The sequence below is a fragment of the Pelobates fuscus genome, chromosome 2 (assembly GCF_036172605.1).
Source record: "Pelobates fuscus isolate aPelFus1 chromosome 2, aPelFus1.pri, whole genome shotgun sequence".
NCBI lineage: Eukaryota > Metazoa > Chordata > Amphibia > Anura > Pelobatidae > Pelobates > Pelobates fuscus.
Genome location: NC_086318.1, coordinates 258328135 through 258336184, shown reverse-complemented (window position 1 = coordinate 258336184; position 8050 = coordinate 258328135).

Sequence of the window (8050 nt, the reverse complement as noted above, 5' to 3'; positions counted from 1 at the left end):
CACATTTCAGTTGGTGGACTCTCTCTCTTTATAGAAGCAGTTGGCAACAGTTTTCATACTGCGATCACATGTGTGAACTATATTCTCCATGGCTAAGTCATTGTTCATTTTGGGTGAATTTGCAATTGGTTCAACTGCTGAATCCAGAGGATGGTAACGGAGTATGCGAAGTAGATAAATGCCCTCTTTTGGCCATGTGTAGAAGAAGCCTTTCACTTTTAGAGTGTCTCTGACTTTCAGTGGAGTACAACTTCCACTATTATATTATTGTTAATTAATATTATTATTTGTATAGCACCAGCAAGTTCCGTAGCACTGTACAATGGGTGGACTAACAGACGTAACTGTAACCAGAGAAGTGGACACACAGGAACAGAGGGGTTGAGGGCCCTGCTCAATGAGCTTACGTGCTAGAGGAAGTGGGTTATTGTGACATAATGGTATAAGTAGGGGTAACAAAATAGGTTGCTATAAAAGTACACAAAAGTTGCTATAGGTTGCTATAAAAGTACACAAAAGTACAAAGAGAACACCTAGGCAGCGAGCCTGCGAGGTAGAGGTGATGGTAGTGCCGTTGACTTGGAGGGAGACAGACACGGGAGTAGCCACACTCGAGGGAGAAAAGACCAGATGTTCGGTTTTTGACAGGTTAAGATTAAGGAAGTGAGCAGCCATCCAGTTGGTAATCGTGGAGAGGCAGTCAGAGACCTGCGTCAAGATGGGTGGAGAGAGATCAAGACAGAACAGGTAGATTTGTGTGTCATCTGAATATAAATGATAAAGGAAGCCAAAGGAGCTGATGAGTTTACCAAGAGAGGCATTATTGAGTACAGTACGGTACTAAGGACAGAACCTTGGGAAATGCCAACAAAGAGGGGTTGGGGAGAAGAGGCAGAGCCAGAGAAAGAAGCACTGGGAGAGGTAGGAGGAGCACCAGAAGAGAACAGTATCCCATAGACCAAGATTACGGAGAATGAGAAGAAGCTGTTGATGATCATCAGTGTCAAAGGCAGCAGAATTATCAAGGAAATTAGGATAGAGTAATGGTCGCAAGATTTAGCAACGATTAAATCGTTGGATACTTTGATCACAGCAGTTTCCACAGTCAAGAGCATGGAATCCAGACTGAAGAGAGTCAAGCAGAGAGTTGGAATCAAGGAAATCTGTCAATCTCGCATAGACAACTCTCTCTCAAGGATTGTGGAGGCAAATAGCAGTAGCGAGATAGGGCGATAGTTGGATGGGAAGTTTGTGTCAAGGTTGTGCTTATTCAAAATTGGGGATATGGTTGCAGGGTGAAGGGTGTGGAAATGTGCCAGAGGAAAGGGAGAGATTGAACATTTTAGTGAGAGAAAGAACAAGAAAGGGAGACCGAGAGCGTTTATAACCTTTTCTGCAGGTTGTAGTATTTGTGGACGAGATTTACATATTCCACATATTCCATACAAAACTTCAGACGCATAATCACTGCTCAGTGCTACATAGAACCCTGCAAGCATTTGTGTCCCACCAGAGTTGCCAAAAAAAAAATCAGGTTTGCATATATAACTTGAATAATGGAATAAACAAAAATTTACCAAAAAAAAAAAAAATCAGGTAGTGGCCATGCAAATGAGGAGACCAATGTCAGTGGTGCCATGGCTAGACCCATAGCTAGATCCACTATTAGGTTAGCATCCCAACACCCCTTTATCAAATCAACACTCCAAGTCTGGCACACTCAGGCCCCAAGGTTGGAGCTCACCACCTTCCCTTCCCTTCCCCCCTCTACCCTATACAGCAAAACCCGGCCTTCCCACTGGGCTTAGAAACAAAAGCCCTCCAAAGACTAACAGGGAAGGACCTACCACAGATCTACAGGCGGATGAAATTAAACCCATAGCACTAATGCTGAACACAGGGAACCCAAATTTTATGCAACATTTTTGCTAAAAACAACTGATGGAATTCTACTATTCCATGCCCCAGAGGCCACTCATGACACGTGCCCTTACGTCACTAGAGGCCATCTGTATGGAAGAGGACCCCTTAGAGCACGTGATCTCTTTCTTGTACTAACTGCTCGTGTCACATAGAGGAGGCAACCCCCTCCTGGTTTTATAGGCAAATGGGAGACTGCCCTAGGGGAGACCTTCACCCTTGTGCAGTGGCAAAAATATATGTGACATAATGCACCACTGTGCGATCTCAAGCAGGATCCAATAATCCGCCTATAAACTACTGTCCCTCTGGTACAAAACCCCATAGGTCCTACACGCCATCTCCCATCCATTGATGAGTGCTGGCTGTGGTGCGGAGGGGAGGTAGGCACCCTCCTACACCTGTGGTGGAGCTGTGCCCGGATACGACTATTCTGGAAAAATATCTATAAAATTATTATCCCCCCTCTATTATCCCCCCTCTATCCTTCATAACATGCTTCCACTACAGCAAACCGTTACTACCTACCTGTCCCCTTTTACCATGTCAGGATATGCACCCGATAGACGGAAGTCCTGGGCACAATGCCTTATACCCATAGCATGACACGAGAATAGAAGAAAAAGCTAGATGACAACTGAGTATATGTCTAGTTGGGAATACCGCATCTAACTTACAGCTTTTTGCAACACTATTAATGTTACTTTGTTTTCTGTTGGAGGCCTTCGCAGACCTGCGAGTCTATCTGTTGAACCATCACGTTCACATTGTATCTTTCATATGATAGTGCACGACCACTATCGCACGACCACTATTATAAAACGGAAAATCTCAATAAAACAATATTTAAAAAAAAAAAAAAAAGAACCCTGCAAGCATAGGAAAATGGAAGAGCAACAGGGGGGGGCAAAAAAAAATATTGCACCAGGGCCCTTTCTACTTTGGTTTTGCCGCTGCATTTGGGCATTTGGGTGGAAGTTCATGGCTGCATGCCAGTAAAGGGTGGGGTACAGGAGCAGCATTCTGGGGGGTCCAATAAATGCTTGCCCAGGGTCCAATCAATATTAAAGACGGCATTGCACTTATGGAGCATGATTATTACATTTGTTCTTTATTGTGCTGTTAGTGAATGTAGAATCAGAGTGAGGCAATACACATTAGCGTCTTTTAACATGTGACCTGCGAGGAGGTTTTAAGCTGCAGTTATTGGAGTAACAGTTTTTCCACGCAGGGGAAAGAGTGTATACAGTGCAGTTTATACGGAAAATATTTGCAGTAAAACATTGTTTCCAACATTTCTCTGTGTTGTGTTTTTACCCTTCCCCTTGTGTCCGTCGTAATGTGACATACCACTTGCTCATGTAATGAAAGGTGTTAAATTGCTGTCATTAGATGAGTGTTGGTATAGAAACATAGAATGTGACAGCAGATAAGAACCATTCGGTCCATCTAGTCTGCCCAATATTTCAAAATACTTTTAATTAGTCCCTAGCCTTATCTTAAGTCTAGGATAGCCTTATTCCTATCCCACGCATGCTTAAACTCCCTCACTGTGTTAACCTCTACCACTTCAGCTGGAAGGCTATTCCATGCATCCACTACCCTTTCAGTAAAGAAATACTTCCTGATGTTATTTTTAAACCTTTGCCCCTCTAATTTTATATGGTTTTCTTGTTGTGGTAGTTTTTCTTCTTTTAAATATGGTCTCCTCCTTTACTGTTTTAATTGCCTTTATGTTTATAAATGTTTCTATCATATTCATCCTGTCTCGTCTTTCCTCCAAGCTATACATGTTAAGTTCCTTTAACCTTTCCTGGTAAGTTTTATCCTACAATCCATGAACCAGTTTAGTAGACCTTCTCTGAACTCTCTCTAAATTATCAGTATCCTTCTGAAGATACGGTCTCCAGTACTGTGTACAATACTCCAAGTGAGGTCTCACCAGTGTTCTGTACAATGGCATGAGCACTTCTCTCTTTCTACTGCTAATACCTCTCCATATAGAACCAAGCATTCTGCTAGCATTGAGAGTATGAGAATATTAAGAGAGGTGCTGTATATTCTGCACTTCCAAAGTCTTTACAGAACCTTTGGTATTGTATGTTTGGTCCCTGGGGCCTTGGTGTGTTTAGTGCTATGGTGGTAGCAGGGTTCTAAAATAGCTGTGTTGAGCCCAGGTAGTGGAGGGGGGAGGGGGAGAGGAGAAATGAGGCAAAGTATAGGTTGGGGGGGGGGGGTAATCAATTGGATCTCTGCCCTCGGTCACTGTCCCAGCCCTCCCCGCCCTGAGGTCCCCCCCCCCCCCCCCAAATCCGCGCGGTCCGTTTGCCTCTCATCCGCCTCTGGCCGTTCAGGTGTTGTACGAAGTCAGCCGAGGAAATGTGACATAACCAGTGAAACCATCTCTGTGTGTATTTATCCCTGTCTTTCAGCGTACTTCAGCAGGATCGTGGATGTAAAGTGGGTCAAAGGTGTAGCTCCTTCAAGCTCCTGCTTGCAATTTCAGAAGGAGGTCCTGCCTGAAGGTCTTATAATACAGGAGGGGAAGGCCATCCAGACCCGCCGATTTGCCAGTGTTCACCTTTTTGATGGCCAGCGCAAGTTCCTCAGTTGTGATGCGGGCCTCCAGAGCCTCCGAATCCCGGTCCTCTAGTCTGGACACATCCGCTGAGTTGAGGTATCTCCGTAGTTCTTCCCTTTTGTGGGGGTCATCCGCAACCCACAATGTCTCGGCGTATGTGGTATAGTCCCTGGTAGTACTGAAGGAACGCCGCTGAAATTTGTTCTGGTAGATGTTGGAGTTGTTGTCTGGAGTCCTTAACTTTTGGGATGTATAGTTGTGTCCTGCGTTGTTTTAGGAGGTTCGGGAGTAGTCTTCCGCATTTGTTCCCATGTTCATAAATCATATGTTGGAATGAGCATTGGATCGAGCGATTCAGGAGTGTGGAGAGTTGGCTGCGTTTGAGCAGGAGGTCCTGGTATATCCTTTTTTCCAGTGTGCGCTTGTGCCTAGACTCTAGGGCCACTATTTCTTCACTGAGGTCCAGGATTGCTTGTGTAGATTCCTTCTTACGCTTTGAGCAGACCTCAATGAAGTTCCCGTGGATTACCGCTTTGTGAGCTTCCCAGCACATCAGGGGAGTAGTGTCTCCCGTCTCGTTGTCCGCAAAGTAATCCTGTAGGATCTTTCTCGCCGTTTCCATCAGGAATGTATCAGCGAGGATGGATTCGTTCAGGCGCCACGAAGTTTGACGGGGTCGGAACATGGGCGAGCATAACCGCAATCGGAGGGGGCAGCAGTCCGACCATGTCATCGGTAGGATTTCTGACTCTATGAGAAGGGTAGGGTTGAAATGGGGCATGAGGAAACAGTACAACCACGTGTATGTGTTATGTGTCATGGAGTAAAAGGTGTAGTCTCGCGCTGTCGGGTTTAATGCTCTCCAGCAGTCCGCGAGCTGGTGGTGGTGGAGTAGGCGGAGAGTTTTGGCGTATGTGTTGTCCGGGCTCACCCCTGGTCACGATGTGGAGTCCTATTCGGGGTGTAACGTCAGGTTTAGGTCCCCCCAAACAGGGACAGGGAGGGATGAGGTGTGCAGAGATGAAGTTGTGCGATATAGTGGTTAAAGGGTGTGGTGAGGCGAACTGGCCATGGATCAAGTCCCCCTCTTCCCGTCAGAGGGGTTATCGCAGGTCAATGGACAAGGTTCAAGGTAGAAGAGTGTTTTGGGGGCAGTATAACTGAGTGCCCGAATTGAGTCCCGGAGCTGAGCATTGCCCCCATTTCTGAGACTCGCTATGGCCTATCCCTGACAGTCGGCTGTCACTGGCCTTCAAGTGGAGACGTCACCGTCTCTAGGCACTTGGTAGTATTCTGGTGTGTCTGTCAGGGGAGCGCCCATAGGTATTCTCCCTGTTCACTGGTGGGGGTAAGTAAGATTGCCTCCTCTTTTTGGCCCGTGTATGCATGGGTTTGCTGCACCTCTCCGCAAAGGCATTGGTGGCAGGGCCGGACTGGCCCACCGGGATACCGGGAAATTTCCCGGTGGGCCGTGGCATCTGGGGGCTGCGCAGGTATGTGCCACCGGGTGGCCGGTCCGGTGGCACACTTAGAGGGGGCCGGTCGTGCTCCACGCTGGAGCAGCCGGGCTGCAGCCTCGCCAGCACTCCTAATGCTGAGGACTGAAGGAGGAGAGAGCATGTCTCTCTACCATGCTCCCTCGCGGTTCCCACAATTCACAGCTGCTGCTGTGAATTGTGGGAACCGCGAGGGAGCATGGTAGAGAGACATGCTCCCTCCTCCTTCAGTCCTCAGCATTAAGAGTGCCGCCGGACCGGCGAGGCTGCAGCCCAGGAGCTCCAGCGTGGAGCACGGCCGCCCCCCCTGACTCCTCTCGGGTAAATGGGGGGGATGGGGGGAGGTAGGAGAAAGGTCAGAAAGAGACACAGAAAGGTGAGAAAGAGACAGAGAAAGAGAGAAAGAGACAGAGAAAGAGAGAGAGAGAGAAAGAGACAGAGAAAGAGAGAGAAAGAGAGAGAAAGAGACAGAGAAAGAGACAGAGAAAGAGAGAGAAAGAGACAGAGAAAGAGAGAGAAAGAGACAGAGAAAGAGAGAGAAAGAGACAGAGAAAGAGAGAGAAAGAGACAGAGAAAGAGAGAGAAAGAGACAGAGAAAGAGAGAGAAAGAGACAGAGAAAGAGAGAGAAAGAGACAGAGAAAGAGAGAGAAAGAGACACAGAAAGAAAGAGAAAGAGACACAGAAAGAAAGAGAAAGAGACACAGAAAGAGAGAGAGAAAAAGACACGAGAGAGAGAGAAAGAAACACGAGAGAGAGAGAAAGAGACACGAGAGAGAGAGAAAGAGACACAAGAGAGAGAGAAAGAGACACAAGAGAGAGAGAAAGAGACACGAGAGAGAGAGAAAGAAACACAATGGAGAGAAAGAGACACAAGCGAGAGAGAAAGAGACACGAGAGAGAAAGAGACACGAGAGAGAAAGAGACACAAGAGAGAGAAAGAGACACGAGAGAGAAAGAGACACAAGAGAGAGAAAGAGACACGAGAGAAAGAAAGAGACACGAGAGAAAGAAAGAGACACGAGAGAAAGAAAGAGACACGAGAGAAAGAAAGAGACACGAGAGAAAGAAAGAGACACGAGAGAAAGAGAGACACAAGAGAAAGAGAGACACAAGAGAGAGAAAGAGACACAAGAGAGAGAAAGAGACACAAGAGAGAGAAAGAGACACAAGAGAGAGAAAGAGACACAAGAGAGAGAAAGAGACACAAGAGAGAGAAAGAGACACAAGAGAGAGAAAGAGACACAAGAGAGAGAGACACAAGAGAAAGAGAGAGAGACACAAGAGAGAGAGAGAGACGAGAGAGAAGGAGATACGAGAGAGAGAGATATATATATATATATAAATAAATATGCCTTTACTAGTTACACATATATTAATGTACATTTATATATGCATAATACACAGAGAAATGTCATTGATATGTACTATATGTAATGAGCAGATATTGGCCAAGTCTTGTTGCTAGGTGCATACTCCAGCACAATAACATATTTAAAGTGAAGAGCGCACCCACAGGACTTCAAAATAAACAAGAGAACGTCAATTTTTCACAGTTGTGCCCTACATACATTCACCATTTCAGTCCCATTACCAAGGTTCCCTTAATATGTCATGGTAGTTGGACTGAAACATTGATTACATGCAAAGGCACGTCTGCTTAAAATAAATCTGCACTCTTGTTTTTTTTTAAGCTTATGTGTGCTTAATTAAGTTATCTTTTCTAACTCTGTATCTGCACACTATGCTGGCGCAACGCATTATGGGGCTGGTAAATATTTTTTTTCCAGGGCTGCTTTTAATTCCCAGTCCGGCCCTGATTGGTGGTAGTAAATCGCAATGTGTCTTTTGGTCCTGAGTCAAAGTCAATGCCTGTGTGGGGGGTCTCCCCCCCCCCCCCCCCCCCCCCCTCCCCCCCCTCGGTCGCGGTTGTGGCTCGGTGTGGAGGGAAATGGTCCACATGAGGGGGCCTTGGGTTAGGTTTGGGCTAGGGGTCCTAAGTGCGTGTACCATGCAGAGGTGGGATGGGGTTGGCCAAGGCACTGCGTCTCTTGT